Source organism: Chiroxiphia lanceolata, chromosome Z, assembly GCF_009829145.1.
Source record: "Chiroxiphia lanceolata isolate bChiLan1 chromosome Z, bChiLan1.pri, whole genome shotgun sequence".
Lineage (NCBI taxonomy): Eukaryota > Metazoa > Chordata > Aves > Passeriformes > Pipridae > Chiroxiphia > Chiroxiphia lanceolata.
Genome location: NC_045671.1, coordinates 22317250 through 22333658, shown reverse-complemented (window position 1 = coordinate 22333658; position 16409 = coordinate 22317250). Strand labels below are relative to the sequence as shown.

The following is a 16409-nucleotide window of genomic DNA, read 5'->3' as shown; positions in this document are numbered from 1 at the left end:
GGAAACACAGGGCAGTGGTCTAGAAATTGCTGTCAACATCAACCAAGATCTCTGGATTAATATGTCAACCACATTACCCATAATCTGCTTGAAGCAGCTTATGTAACTCTGGTTTTCTATCAGACACATAAATCAGAGCTGTTGATTTGAACGCAAATAAACAAACAAAAATAGCCAATCCTTTCCATTCATCAATTAGTCACCACAGTGTAACTTTAATTTACATGTATAGAACAGAATTATGAAATCAACATATAGGATCCAACTTCCCAGCAAGAATTATGGTCAAAAGTTCTAAATAACGGGTTTGAACACCCTCTTGTCCAATGAAACATGAACAAAGACGGAAAAAGAAAGAGTCCTCCACATTATAAAAAAAAGTATTTGCACATGATTTCTTTCAATTTAAAAAAAATTGAAAAAAGTATATGAATTTCAATAAAATAAAATAGTCTTAAAAGAGTATCTAAAAGTTCACTCTATAATTAAATCGATCCAGGATGTTCTCACATGTAATAAAAAAATAACATTTGGTAGTTCTAAAAGACTAAACTGCAACTAAAATGTGCTAATATAAAACAAGAGTTGATAATAGAGTGCAAAAGAAGGGGTTTAATCAAGTTGTAGATAGATTTGCAGAAAAAATTAACTCTGTTAACAATTACAAAATTATATTCCTCTAATGAAAACAGGACAGAAAACTTATCAGTTACCAAGACTGAGGTGGCAGGGTAGTATTAAAAGATATGCAACTTCACTCTCAAACCCACCTCAGGTAGGTAAGGTTCTTATGCATATGTTCAGTTAGGTACCTGTGTAACACCACTGGCATTTTGCTTAAGTAATTAAAATTAAATATTTAAATAGCCCATTTAATCAAAGACTAAGTTCTTATGTATACCAACTACTAACTTGTAGACATATTTTTCTACTGCCTCACATTTTAATGAGATTATCATCTGGTTTCTTGAAGAGCACATCCTTCAGTAGGAAGTTTTGGAAACTAACATGCACAAGTGTTTCCTACAATGAAAGCATGCCAGAGATATACTAAATCAAAATTCTCAGACTGCTCAAAATAACCCCAACTAATAAATCTGAAAAAATAGTTTTCTTAAAGAAACCTTTCAGCTTCTCAGATTCAAGGTGAATATATGCACATACAAAATGAAAACCACTCCAGTTATGTTTGAAAATAATTAACATGTAAAAGACAGAAAGATACAGCTAAGTGGGATAATTACTTTCTGGATCTGCCTCTCTCTGACATATATCTGATCTTTCAGTACTCAGTACTCACTCTTCTTTCTAATCTCTGATTTTCCTCTATCTTCCCTTCACTACACATGGCAAACTTGTCTAGGGATTAAGAAAATAATATCAAACCCCACACTGATATGCCTAACAACCCACTTTTCCTCTCTGGTCACTACTCTTTCCCCCTTCCACACCTCAGCAATTTAAAGTGGTTGGTGTGCAGTTCTATAGCTCCATCTTCAGTTCCCTGCAATTTTGCTCCTGCAGTTTAAACCCCACACCATCTGCTCCTAAAGATCTTAATGACCTTCTATAGCTCTGCACTTATAGCCCACACACAGCCACCCTCCTCAGGTGGCTGATGGGCCGCCTGGGACGCACACAGACATATTGCTCTTACCCCGCTCATCTTCCACAGCTTCCATAGGTTTGCTTCCTGCTTCTCCAGGCATCTAACAAGGGAATATTTTGCAGCTTTATTTGCTGCTTGCTATGAGAAGATCATCTCCTACTCCCACTTGGCACCTGTGTTTCTTGGCAACTTGTTCCCTTCTCAATCCTTCACACTTTCCTTTAACATTATCCCTCTGGTTTGCAAGGGCCATCTTATGAATACATCTAGGGATTTCAGAGATAAGAACAAAAAGAAAAGCTTCTCCTTTCACCATAATTAAAAAAAAAATTCAATGAATCTGGGTAGACAGCTGGGCGATTACCAAACCTAACACCACAGTGAGACTGCAAGTGCACTAACCCTATGTACGCATTTGCATCTATTTTTAAAATATTGGTTGTGCTGTCCTATCCCCTATCCCTACAACTGGACGTCAAAGCTGCACCGATTAGATTAGCCAAGCACAGATACATGTTAGCAGTCTAATGAGTTACTTCTCATCAGCCAAAGAACAGTAACTCTCCCGACGGCCACTTCAAGAATATTCAACACGCAAATTCAAGAAATGGTGACCATGGCTACTAGCAACGAGAAGCAGGTGATGATTAAGCTTTGCAATCATATTCTCCATACCTAAGGAATTACTTAAACAGTTGTCTGAGCTGCAACTATGCCACATGAAGTCTCTGGATGTCATGGCTTTCATCAGACGAGCTGTAGGAAATTCAGCAGTTAAGTAGTATCCCATCTTTTTTAAATTATCTGTAAGTGGTTTTGCTAGGTTTGCCTGCTTTTTGGCGTCATTTGCAGCAGGAGACCTACAACTAAGAAAGCAGCAACTAACTAAGAAAGCAGCAACTAACTAAGAAAGCAGCAACTAACTAAGAAAGCAGCAACTAACTAAGAAAGCAGCAACTAACTAAGAAAGCAGCAACTAACTAAGAAAGCAGCAACTAACTTGATTTTGTGGATGATTCAAATGAAAATGCAGAAAGGGGGATAGAAATTAATGAGATCTTTCTAGAAGTAGGAGTAAGGGAAGCAGGGAACAAAAATAAACAAGGCTGCAGCAAAAGATCTCTGTCAGCCAACCATAAAGCTTTCTTGCAAACCAGCAAGCACACAGAATTGAGATGTTTCAGTCTGACCATATGACCCTATACCTCACTTACAACAGCTTGAGGATCAGAATACTGAAAGCAGCAGTACAGTAAGTATAACACATTTAGAGCAGTGAGAATTTAAACCTCACCGTAGATTAAGAATTGCAATTTTTTCCATACAGGGAATAGGCAGCTATCTCCAAATTCTTGATCCAATTTCAGTATCTTGAAGATACTACAATTATTTTCAGAAGATGATAGATGGCTAAAAAGACAGTGTTTAATACGAGCTTCTGAATTTTACCTGCTATTTGTGCTCAGTGTTCTACTGTAGCAAATCCTTTCAGCTGCTTGACATAATAAATGATGAATTACAACAGAATGATAAACTTCTCAGACAATGTAGTTTATGGACTTACAAAAATAGTGTGGGATCAAAGAACTTCAAAAGAGCTAGGGACACTGATAACTAGAAGGAATTTTGCCTCGCCTTCCTCAAAGGAAATGTAAGGTGAAAGTCATATCACAAGAATATACCACAAATCACAAACAATGTTCAAAGGAAGTAATCGGGCTTTTAGGCAACATGCTTGGGCCACAAACAGGATAAGGAGTCATTACCGAGACTCTGTCTGAGCCCAGTCATTTTATGATGAGATATTTCAAGTTGCCATCCTAGGTGACACATCATTCTCACAAATACAGTACAGGTGTAAACAGTTCTATATGTCTACAGCAAACAGCACCAATACTTCCTCACCTTTACAAAGGCCACACAAACAGACCACCCTTGTCTAGCTCACAGTTGTACTCTGCAGTGCTCATCCCATCTTCAGAAGGATGGAAAAAAAGCATATAAACTAAAACTATAAAACTAGAACTAAACTCAATCCTCTGAAAAACAAGCACATAACACAACTTCAAACCTAGTATCAATATGACTGAGAAGCTAGGCAACAGTCAGGCATCTTGTAAGCTGCTCCAGCTGGTAAAAAATAAAGGTAGCAAGGTCCGGTATTTCTTGTTTGTGTACAAGTCCTGTTCCCAAAAGAAAAGGAGAATAAAACATCAAAAGGAGTATTTCATTGCTCAAAATCTGAATCAAGAATTTGTTCAGACATCAACTGGCTTATGTCCCTCTTCCCCAAAATGAATCTCTTCTTCCCACTGTTCATACTTGCTGTCATCCAAATCAAGATTTTCCAAAATCCCTAGCAGACAGAGCTCATTCCTGAGCAGCACTGTGTTTACCTTTTTTCTCAGCAATCTCGTAACTGCGGATAGCTAAGTTTTGTTTACCACAGTTGTCTGGGTATAGCCACTGCTGGTTTTGTTCAACTTACCACAGCTGTATGATAAAAAAAATACACTAACATGCATTCGCTAGGTATCAATAAACATGTTACTACAGGATTGAAGTTCTGTGTCTGAGAATTTTAGCAAAAATATCTCTAATAGCAGAAAGGAATTCACACACAACCTCCTCCCTGGTGTCATCCTATCCTTATCTCAGTCAACAAACATCCCGACATTCCAAGAACTTACACATTTCTGTCAATACGCTGCATTTCCCCTGCTTCTCACTGCAACATGTCTGTAAATTTCGAACTTCTAAGCTACACCTCCTAGTGCCTAGACTATCCTGTTACAGGCGCACTTGATTTTTTGAAAAAACAAACAAACAAACGAACAAAATGCTTGAAAAGTTTCAATAACCTCTCTGCACTAGAAATGTAGACATTACTTGATTATTAGGGGTGGGTTTGGAACAAGATAAGTAAGCTAATCAGACCTCTGAACATACCACCATATTGTACTTTGCTTAAAAAAAAAAAAGACCAGTATTAGCACTACTAACTGATTATACTAACCCTAAATCAATGTTCAGCTTAACACTAAGTTGTCAGGAATCAGTGCTCCTGATCCTGCTCCTTCAAAAAACTCCTCTAAACACACTTCAAAATTTAACACCTAGTGTGTATTAGACATATGAAGTCATTTAGGGTGAATGCAGCATTTCATACCTTTTGAACTTCATCAATACTTGGTGCTTGGGAAAGGCAGGTGTAGGAGCAGGCTCACAAACACTGCTATGTCACAACTTCTGAACAGGGTGTATTCTTCTTACACTGCCTCAGGGGCTACTGATTTGACAGAGACCACACCTTTACTGATTATTATTCCTCTTCAGTGATCCAGAGAATTAAAGAAACCTATTTAACCACCCTTTAACCACTCCTATTTAATCACATGTTTCAGTGAAGCCTAGAAGAAAGGGTAACAGTGAATTCAATTCATCCTGGTCCATAAACAATTTTTAACCATAAGCAAAAGCAAGAGATGCTGACCCTGTGAATATGGAGGTACCCTATCCTACAGCATTATAACATAAGATATTAATTTACTATAAAACAAAGTATAGGACCAAGAGGAACAACTCAGATTTGAAAACAAATCAAAAATGCTGCTTTGAATAGGCTGTACAACACACAGTTCAGTACACAAATCAGACAAACAGATTTTCCTAGATTTTCAATTCAATTAATCATTTAGTACATACAGATATATTATTTAAAACAATAGTAGATTTTCCAGGTAACTTTGAAAACAAAGAAACAGATATGTTAGTCCTGACAACTCTCACTAATTTTTGTGACATTTTAGGGAAAATTTGAAAGCTCATCACTCTTTTGGGAGAGGATTCCTTCACATATTTTAGCAAGCTACTTAAAGGCTTCTTCGCAATATCAGGCTCAGTGGAGAACACTGACTAAATTTAAAATGATTTAACAAATATATGCTGTCACATCCAATTGTTCAGAAAAAAAAAAAATCAGCAAAAGCAGACAAAACTCCAATAATGCCAGAGAATTGCTATCAAGTCACTGCATGATGCCATTTTGGTCATATTTAAAGCAATACAGTAGACACATTAGAGCAGGCTTTTCCACTCAGACTTGTTTAATGCACACTGCAACAGCTGGAAGCATAAGTCTGAGAGGCAGGTTGAATTCTGATACAATGATTTAGTTTTTAAACCCCATATCTACTGTAAGAAAAAGGTTTTTTGTTTTTCAACAGTTTACAAAATGATTACCCAAGAGACATACACTGATGAAAGTAGTTCCAACAAAAAGTGTACACCTCTACCACAGCTGCCCCAAACTTTCACAGGCCAAAGGATGACTGTAGTTTTCTGGAATGTATAGTTGATACAATGTCATGGCCAAAATACAACTCTGAGAATAGCAAGTAAGGTATTTCTGTGAGGAAATGAGAAGCTAGTAACTTGCACAGAATAAGTACTTAAGGAACGGCAATGCGAAAATAAGTGTAAGTAATATTCAGCGCTAATATTACTATTTGAATTTGAAATTCAGAAACATAATTCGTAACACCTTTAAATGATCACCACTACATGATGTTCATTGATTGGCACAAAATAAGAGACTGACACTAATTCTAAGAAATTAAAATGTAAGAAATGTAAAGCAAATGAATACCACCAAATCTCATGTTCTTCTTTTAATGATTTTGTCTGAAACATGAAAATAAAAGCATTAATAAGTGTCAGCCTTAATACTTAAGTGAACTTCCTCTGGTTTTCGCTGGCAAAGATTCTGCAGTGGAGTAGGTATGCAAATACAACTATTTAAACCAAACTGTGCTGATAGAATGTTTGGATAAGAAGAGTTTTAATATAATTTTGAGTTGTATTATCTTTACAACACTAATAGACAATAAAAAAAGAAAAAACCACATACATAGACACACATATAAAACCCCATAGTTTTGATCATTAAAGCAAAAAGAGATATTATCTACCTTAATGTGCATACTGAAGAAATTAAGAGTATTTTCCAAGTCATTTCTCAGAGTAATGCTCCTGTGTAAAGGGACTAGTTATGAAACACTCCAAAAAGATTTGGTACTGTGTGGCTGGATCACGTATTGTTGGAGAGAGTAAATTATAAAAGCACAGTAGAATCCCATCTTAATTACTCATCTTGCACAACAGTAAAGAAAGACACTGTAAAACATCTGATTCCACACAAAGATGATGATACATAAGATCAGACTGGGGAAAGGGGAACAGGGAAATAACTTAAAAACCTGCTGCTATATCAGAGTCCTCAGCAGTTCATACAACAGTGTTGAAATGGAGATGCTCACTGACAACACCTGAATTTAAACCCTGATCATATATAACACTCTCTGCCATAATGTTTTCCCCCTATGAAAATGGTGTGAAAATGTCTTCTCACTAGCCTCCATTAAGACAAAAAGCAAGATATTCTTCAGTAAATTAAGCAGAGGACAATTAAACAGTGTGTTTAAGGAAACAGAGAGAAGATACACTGAGTTCCTACAGGAAGAGTTTGATGGAAAAGGAAGACCATGATCACTCTGACCTGCAGCAGTGTTTTAAAGGACATCCAATGAGGCATCACCGATTTTATTATACTGATCACTCTGCCACAATGCTTATTCCCCATAAAAACTTGTGGGCTATAACATAAAGCTGTGACCAATGGTGCAGCCCAACACATAAAATTAGTATGTGCACTTACGCAGAAAGAGAAAAAAGTTCCCTCCTCTCTCCTGCATGGACATACACAAAAAGGCAAGTTTCAGCTGGACAGTGTCTCTATACCACAGGCTAGTTTTCCAAATTTCTGGTAATTAATAACGGAAAACTCCACAGCTCAGAAGAGCTTACAGATTATTCTTTCATGGTTTTCTCTGAATAGAACATTAATAAATATAAAAATTTGGTGAGTTAATATATTCTGTTTTCCATTAATGTTAGTAAAACCTTTTGCTCTAGCTCTTAGCGTAACCCACTTTCTCAGGCTGCATTTAGCACTCCATAAGCAGGATAGGAATGCACCATCAATGGGTATCTTAGGGAAGATGCTTTCTCAATGTTTTAAGCAGAATGAATCAACCCTACCTCAAAATAAAATTCAAAAAGACCCACAGATCACATGTAGGAAAACAGAAGGGGGGGTGTGGCTGTGCGTGTCCACATGTATTTGTGCACACACACACACACACAAACACACAAACACACACACACACACACACACACACACACAGCCATCTTTGTGGGAAATAGCTACTGTAGCATTACAATTATTATGTTAAAGGTATATGGATGTATAATAGATCCTACACGTTATAATACGTAAATTTCAAAGCCATAATAGAAGACCCCACAAAAGATGGTTGGTCCTGACCATCGTGGAGTGGCCTGGGCCAGAACTCACACCAAGCTCGGCATGGTGTAAGCCCCGCGGAGGCGGGGCGGCACAGCCATCTCCGCCCGTGGCCTGCGGCGGGCACGGCGCGGCCCTGCCCGGGCTGCAGTGGCAGCGGGGGGTAGCGGGGGCCGGGCACTGCCCCGCAGCGGGAGCGCGGTGCCCCCGGGGGGCGGCGGCGGGGATGCCGCGGGGATGCGGACGCGGCTGCTACGGCCACCCAGCACCTGCCGCGGGCGAGGGGCCGCGGCTCCACGGGCCCACCCACCCACCTCCCGCTGCGCCCCCTCCCTCTCAGCCGCTTGGCCGGGCCCGGCTGGGCTGCGCCGGGATGCGGGACGCCCCGGCAGGTTACCCCCGGCACCCTGCCGCGCTTTACCTCAGCCAGCCCGGCAGTCGGCGGCGGCGGGCGAGGGCGCAAGGATCAATGGAGATGGAGGCGGAGGCGCAGGTAGAACCGGAGGCGGCCGGGTTCCCTGGCAGCGTTCACGGCGAACCTCCGCGCACCTCCAGCTTCGCCTGGTCCTGCTGCCCGGCGCCTGATATCATCTCCCGCGGCGGCCTCCCCGCCCCTCGCCGCTGACGCACTCCCGCTGATACGCCCGGAGCCGCCGTTTGCTCCGCGCCGCCCGCCATGGCGGCTGCGGGGACCTGCATCGCCCTCCCCGCACACACGGCGCTAGGTGTGGTACCTGCTACCCGGCGGGCGGGGTGGTGGTACCTGCACCGCCGCCCCCGCCACTACGGTACATAATGCGGTATCTGTGCCATCGCTCACCACAGGGGCAGCCCTGGGACCTTCTTCGTAGCCAGCCTCCGTGGGGGAGGTGGTACCACATCACCGCTCACCGCCGTGGTGGCGCCTGTCCTGTGGTCCTGGCGCACAGAGGTAGCCCAGAGCTGCCTCAGAGGTCTGTGGTAGTCGCAAGGAGGAAGGAGCAAGGCCACAGGTAGTCTCTTGGTGCTGGGCAGCTCACCATGAGGCCAGGGATGAAACATGTCAAGAATGGTGGCCTCATGGATCCAGTCAGCAGGGGTTGCCTCCCCATCTCTAACAGATGCCCACACCATGGGCCAGCCTAGGTCTCACCGCTGCTCAAGTTTGCTGATTGAACTCAAGTGCTGGCAGAAGTCCTTTACCAAAGGAAAATATTCATCCTTGTTCCCTAGCACTGCCCACCACTGGCCACAGCACCTTGAGTGTCCACCTCCAGAAAGACCTGCGTGCCTTGGAGCTGATGAACACCAAAATAAAAAAAAAGTTTCTGTGAGAGGAAAGCATTTGCTCTTGACTCTGGCTATAAGGTGTACCCGTGTTTTATAGAGATCCTTTGCTCTGAACTGGGGAAACAGTAGGTGCACAGCCGTGGTGGCATCTGTTGAAAAAAGAAGGCTGGGCACAAATTGGGATCACAGCCTAATATGGGGGGCAGGAGCCATTCCGTGGGCTTCTCAGTGTTATGTACCAAAGACAGCTTTGTCACTCCAGGAACCAGAGGAACAGGTATTCAGTGCATTAAAAATTATTACGTGCATGTCCAAATGTATTGGATTTGCATGTCAAGGTTTTGCTAGTGGGGAGGCAATAGGGGTGACTTCTCTGAGAACCCACCAGAAACTTTGCCCGTGTCTGACACAGACGATGCCAAACAACTCCAAGACGGACCCGCAACTGGCCAAGGCCATCAGCAACTGTAGTGGCACTCTGGAGTAATATATTTAAGACGGGGGAAAACAACTTGCACACCTGCAGCCCAAGAGTGGAGTGAGAACATGTGAGAGAAAAAACTCTGCAGACATCAAGGTCAGTGAAGAAGGAGGAGGAGGAGGCACTCCAGGCTCTAGAGCAGAGATTCCCCTGCCGCCCATGGAGGTCCATGGTGGAGTAGAGATCCGCCCGCAGCCTTTTTAGGATCTCACATTGAGAGCAGGTGGATATGCCCACAAGAGGCTGCGACCCTGTGCAAAGCCTGTGTAGGAGCAGGCTGCTGTCAGGACCTGTGGAGAGAGAAGCCCACACTGAAGCAGGTTTGCTGGCAGGACTTGTGATCCCCTGGGGCACCCATGCTGGAGCAGTTTGTGAAGAACTGCATTCTGTGGGAAGGACTTACATTGGAGTTCAGTGTTTTCCTTGGAAGGCCCCCATGCTGGAGCAGGGGAGGAGTCCTCCCCCTAAGGGAGAAGCAGCAGCAGAGACAACTTGTGATGAACTAACCACCATGCCTATTCCCTGTCTCCCTGCCCTGCTCAGACAGAGAAAATTGTGAGGGAAGTTGAGCCTGGGATGAAGGAAGGAGTGGAGAGACGAAGTGTTTCTAAGATTTGGGTTATTTCCCGTTATCCTACTGTGGTTGGATTGATGAGAAATTAAATTAATTTTCCCCAAGTTGAGTCTATTTTGCCCTTGACAGTAATTATTCAGTGATCTCTCCCTGTCCTTATCTCAATCCATGAGCCTTTTGTTATATTCTCTCTCCCCTGTCCAGCTGAGGAGGGGAGTGACAGAGCGGCTTTGGTGGACAGCTGGCATCCAACCAGGGTCAACCCACCACACAAAATAATGTAACTTTGCTGAAACAGATTACAAGAGCGAGTTTGGGACACAGCATCAATAGCACTTTTTTAAATCAGTGATCACCTTGAAACTCCTTTTATGACAAGCTTTGACAAAGTTCTCTTGGCTAGAGAAAAAGGGCCAAGGTTTACACTCCATTAATTTTTTTCTCCTAATTAGAGTAATACTGTTTGTATTTTGCACTTGCATTTCAAAAAAAGACTTTTTTTTTTTTTTTTTTTAACGTAGCGTTATATAGTGGAAATTGTTCTACAATACACGGTAGTAGAAAATAGGACATCTTAATGGAGCAAGATTGCAAATAAAACCTGTCAGGAAATTCTTAAAGTAAGTACCTCCACTTCCTGTATTTTTTGCTTTCACATAAAGGGAAGAACGTAGAAATTTGTGGTGGTTTTCTACCTTCATTGTTGCTGACAGTTTCATGGAATAACCAAACACCTTTGGTGAAAAACTTTTTGACCATGGTTATTTACTAGGCATTTTAAAGGAGATAAGGAGACCTGGACATGCCCAATGTAATTTCGTAAAAATATTTCCTTTTTAGGTGCTTGGGATATGGATGTGCTATTAAAATCCTCATCATAAAATGTTTTAGAAGAGGAAATCATGGCTAGGCTTCATGAACAAAGACTTGGGAAGAGCTCTACCCACGCTTGTTACAAGCACGCTGGTGGCAAAAAAGGCCAATACGAGACAGGCACATTCAGTTGCAAAAGGCACAGCAGAAGGATTCCTTAGGTGTTATATTCTAAGAAGAGGAAATAAAAAGACAAATACAATCTTAAGGCAGAAAAATAAATTCAGACAGAAATCCTCCAATAAGTTACTGCCTTTGCAAGTTATCTTCAATATTGCTTAAAAATAGATTTGTATTTAAATTTATTTTTTTAACTGTTATTACTTCTTTCACACCATCTCTTATGTCCAGAAGAATCTCCATATGAACCCTGCAAATAATATGTACTTTCTGCTGTTGAGAGGTTTACAGAGATCTTGACAAAAGATTCTTAGTCAAGACTAGTGCTTTTTCTGGTAATAATATTAATCGCACTGCAAGTTTGTGTATCCACTTCTTCTCTCCTGCATCATCCTTACATTGCCAATTTTTAGAAGCATATTCAACTTTACTACTATGACTACTGACACCAATAACCTTAAATATGTGCAGTGGGGGATCTTACAGATTAGATTACATAGAGCTAGGATGATCCCCTAATATATGTGAATAGATCATACACACACACACAGTCCCACCTGCTTCAAGGAGTCTTTGGCTCTCTTTCAGCATTTTGGGTTGCCATGGTAATTTTTACCCTAAAGAACATATCCCATCACACTCATGGTAGTGTACAGAAATAGGTGATGCTCCCACAATTAAATACTTTTGTCAAACCTTTGCATTAAAGACAGAATGTAAAAGTAGAAGGTCTGGCATCTTACCCTGTGATATCTTAGCACAATTAATACTTCCTAAGAAATATCAGATTGGAAGAGACCCTACTAAATTGTCTGGCACTGTGGGTGAATGACAGGATTACAAAAGCTGGAAAGAACAGCTTTAGAAACAGGCTCATTACAGCTCATTAAGCCATGTAAAAAAAAAGGGACAACCCTGCTCTTTGCAAAGTTTACATAACAGACCGAAGCATGACAAACCAAGCATACAAAGCACACAAAATCAGTCACTGACAGTCTCACTGTATTTCTTTCTTTTCATCCATAGAAAAGGGCAATCTTTGGGATGTTTTTAAATTATGTGTAAAGAAAGAACTGTTTAAAGAAAGAAACATGCATCTTGAAATTCCTTTTACTGACAGGTTCTTTTACAGCACGTCAAACAAGTATGTGGGCTCCATCTATCCTCCAGTTTTCTCTTATCTAACCTTGCCCATCACTCCCCACAACATGGACAAATGCAGAATTGACATCCTTTGCATAGGCATGTTCACTCCATTAGAAGTGATGACATCTTGTGATCTCTATTGATGAGATATTTCCATCCATGTGACTTATTAGCAAAAGTCCATATGATGTACTGTGGTGGGTTGATCTTGGCTGCTGCCATATGCTCAACAAGGAGCTCTATCACTCCTCCTCATCATATGTACAGGGGAGAGAGAATATGATGAAACACTCGTTGGTTGAGATAAGGACGGGGAGAGATCACTCACCAATCACTGTCACAGGCAAAACAGGCTCAACTTAGGAATTTAATGTAGTTTATTGCCAAACAAATCAGAGTAGGATAATTAGAAATAAGAACAAATCTTAAAAACAGCTTTCCTCTGCCCTCCCTTTCTTTCCAGGCTCAAGTTCGCTCCTAATTTCTCTACCTTTTCCCCCAGGGTGGCACAGGGGGACACGGAATGGGAGTCATTGCAGTCAGTCCATCATGCATTGTCTCTGCTGCTTCTTCCTCCTCACACTCTTGCCCTGCTCTAGCTTGGAGTCCCACACACAGGAGATAGTCCTCCACAAACTTCTCCGATGAGTCCTTCCCATGGGCTGCAGTTCTTCACAAACTGCTCCAGCATGTTCTGTCATAGGGTCCTCTGCAGGCTGCAAGTCCATGTGTGCTGCATCTTGGACCTCCATAGACTGCAGAGACGCAGCCTGCTTCACCATATGAAGCTGCAGGGGAATCTTTGCTCTCTCACCTGGAGCAAAGCACCTCCTCCCTCTCTTTCTTCACTATCCTCAATGTCTGCAGAGTTTCTGACATTTTCTCACTTCTCTCTCTCTCACCCTTCCTTAAATACATTATCACAGAGGCACTACCACCACTGATGGTTAGCTCAGCTTTGTCCATTGGTAGGTACATCTTGGAGCCAGCTAGAACTGGTGCTGTTAGACATGAGGGGAACTTCTGGCAGTTTCTCATAGAAACAGACCCCTGCTACCAAATCCTTGCCACGCAAACCCAATAGAATCACACACAAAAATGTTTGTCTCTCTCTTCTTATATTCCTATAGTAGGGCTAGAAACATTTCCATTCCTGGTTGGCTTATTCCATCTACAAAAGGATTTTTCTCTCTCATCAGAAGTTTATTGCATATCCAATGCATGCAATAGAAATAACAGTTCCTAAGCTAACACCTTCTTTTCAATTTTCAATTTGGTAGTCTGAAATCTCCCTTTTCCCTCCAAGTACTGTACGAGTTTTGCTTTCCAACTCTGACCTTATTTGGCCTAGTCCCTACTGTCTCAAGGGCTCCATGTTCTGTCTTCTGGTATGAAAACATTTTTGAGTGGTCATAATTAGTTTTATCAGGAGATGAATTTTCTGGAGCATTTTTATATTATTCCATAAACTTTTGTCTGCATCTTGTATTTCTTGACAAAAGCTTCTTACTCCCCAACTACAGAATGGGCATTTATACATAAATCAAAAGTGTCCTAAATGAGCCAATTAGAAAGCTTTATCAAGTAAAAAAAAAAAAAAAAGGAAGGTGAAAATAAAATCTGGACAATTCTTCCTTGCCTTATGTTAAGGAGTCATACCATACATATGGAGATTTTCTGACCTCACACAAGTGAAACTGCATTGTAAACCACCTACACAGACTTCCTCTTGTACCATGCTGATGTTGTAGTCAGATGTGTGGTTGCCTCACAGCAGACACGCTAATAATTCCAAATAATTCCAGATGTGTGGTTGCCACACAGGTCAGCTCTATTATCTATTGCAAGAGGGCACTAGTAATGCGGAGACCTCTAAGTGTTTTCAAAGAAGGTGCCATGTAGAATTGCTGATGTAGAAAGTTCTCTAAGGGGGCTCAACCATCACAGAGGAACCCAAGAGAAGACACTTCACAATGCTTTTAAAAACACATTTACCATCCTAAGACTGGCAGATTTTTTTTTCAAACATTTAGGTTCATTAGTTTTTCACCCTCCACATCTTCCAGTATTAGAACTGCCTGCAGTCAGCAGCCTGGCCTCTGCAGGATGCATATGCCCTGCTCCCCTATCTCCCTGTACAAAGCTCTTACTATGCAGTTAATTTGAAACCTGGCCTTGTGGCCCCATGACTCACTGCTCCTTCTGGCTGCGAGACTTATGACCCCTCACAGCTTTCCTAATGTGCAATGAAATACAGCAGCAGTCCCATCTGCTCTGTACAGCACAAAGTCAACCAGGCAATTCAGCAGTCAGTCTTTGGGAGTTAGAGAGGCCCTGTGCAGGGCACACATGGGAAGAAGGAGGGGAAAGACACGAAATGAAAAATTTGCCCTTAAAGTACAATGAAAAAGTTAAATCAAATTTGCAATACATTATTTAAATGTTGAAGGGCAGAAAGAGTTAATGTAAGCAAGCACAACTTATCTCGATATGTGGAAACAAGAGCAAGTAAGTCTGAAAAAATTCTTTGTGTGGATTTAATTAATAATTGGTAACTACCCGTGAGAATACCTTCACCCACTTAAAAGTATAAGGTAATTGCAAGGGGCTTACCCCTTTCATAAAAACAAGAAAATAAAAAACCTACTGTGCTTTTACCCTAACTTCTGACAGAAAAACAGAGTTTCCTTGGACTTAAATGATTTTTTCAATAAAAAACCAAAGTAGCTCTCTATGGCTCCCTTCAAATCCTTTCTTAATGCATAGTTTTGTCTGTGGTAGCTGCAAACATTTGACAGCAGATGGGAGGCAGACAATTCATAGGCTTGAACTGCTCCTTGTCAGACTGGTCATTATTTTGTCCCTGTTGCCTCATGTTTTTTCTGTCAGCCCATAAACCCCGATAATTCCTTTCCTATCATGAGATTGTCAATTCTTTGAACAGAAACAAGCCTCTGGTCATAGATAAGACACACATATGACAAGATTAGCATTTTATGGTAGAGAAGAAAACGGAAGGATGACCTTTGTCCTAAAATACCACATACAAATTACCACAGACAAATGGTAACCCTGAAGCCAGGACTTCATCCCATAGCTTCAATACAATGAGAAGAATCACAGGTTGTTGTGCAAGTGACAGGAATGTGCCCTGTATTGTGCTTTTGCAGGTAAAAATATCTCATAAACGTATCTTTTCACTTGTGTAATACCATGATTTTTAACATTGATAAGTGTGTGTGTATGGGTTTGTGACTTGTTGTTTTTAAACAACAGTTGTTTTATCCTCAGATATCTATGTCTATTTATCACTATAAAACACAAATTTGGTTACTTCTTGACATTTCCATGACTTCACCTACTGGACAGTCACTTTTTTAGAAAAAAAAAATCTGTTCTTCCCTTTTACTCCCCAAATTCACAGGATAAATTGCTTTTAAAATTCCTTGCAGCTCTCCCTCTATACCTCATTTTTCTATATGTTCAGTCCCCTGTTGCTGCAGAGGGTATGTCCGTGCATCCTGATGCACGGGACAATGATGGCATTGGCACTGCCCTGTGCCTATGCCTACACTCTCACACTGCAGAGGAAATGTCCATGTGAGAAAAGCAGCTTCTGCTCTGTGTTGCTGAAGTGAATGCATGCAAATTTCAAGTCTTAGTTCTTGCGGTCACTGTCAACTAGCATTCTGTGTGAGGAAGAGGACAGTGGACCTGTTGGAGATGTGGTGTGAAGAACTTCTAAAGTTGTGTCTGGGAAATGGGGGAATCTTCCTAGGCAGCACTGTGAAGAGGAAGCACTTAGATGATGACAGGTAAGAAAGACTGTTTTGCAGAAGGGAAAGTCCCAGTGAAGGCCAGAAAATCACCCATGGGCCTGAAGAAACCCACTGCAGCGCTAATAATGGAGTGGTAAAGTGACAAAGATAAGAATTAAGATCTCTGTGGGAGTGTAAGAGGTACAGAAAGGCTC

At 41.4% G+C, this 16409-nt stretch overlaps 1 protein-coding gene across 2 annotated transcripts in view; it reads right to left on the bottom strand.

Annotated features, from left to right (window-relative positions):
• The window catches only part of FAM169A (family with sequence similarity 169 member A), a 39240-nt gene extending 30636 nt beyond the window's left edge, over nucleotides 1-8604 (bottom strand). Inside the window, exon 1 of one of the 2 annotated variants that reach the window (XM_032676076.1) lies at nucleotides 8395-8604. The gene's annotated coding sequence lies outside the window, so the exon portion shown is untranslated. The remainder of the gene's footprint in view (nucleotides 1-8394) is intronic. The other variant, XM_032676075.1, reaches the window with a different exon arrangement.
• Nucleotides 8605-16409: the final 7805 nt, after the last annotated feature.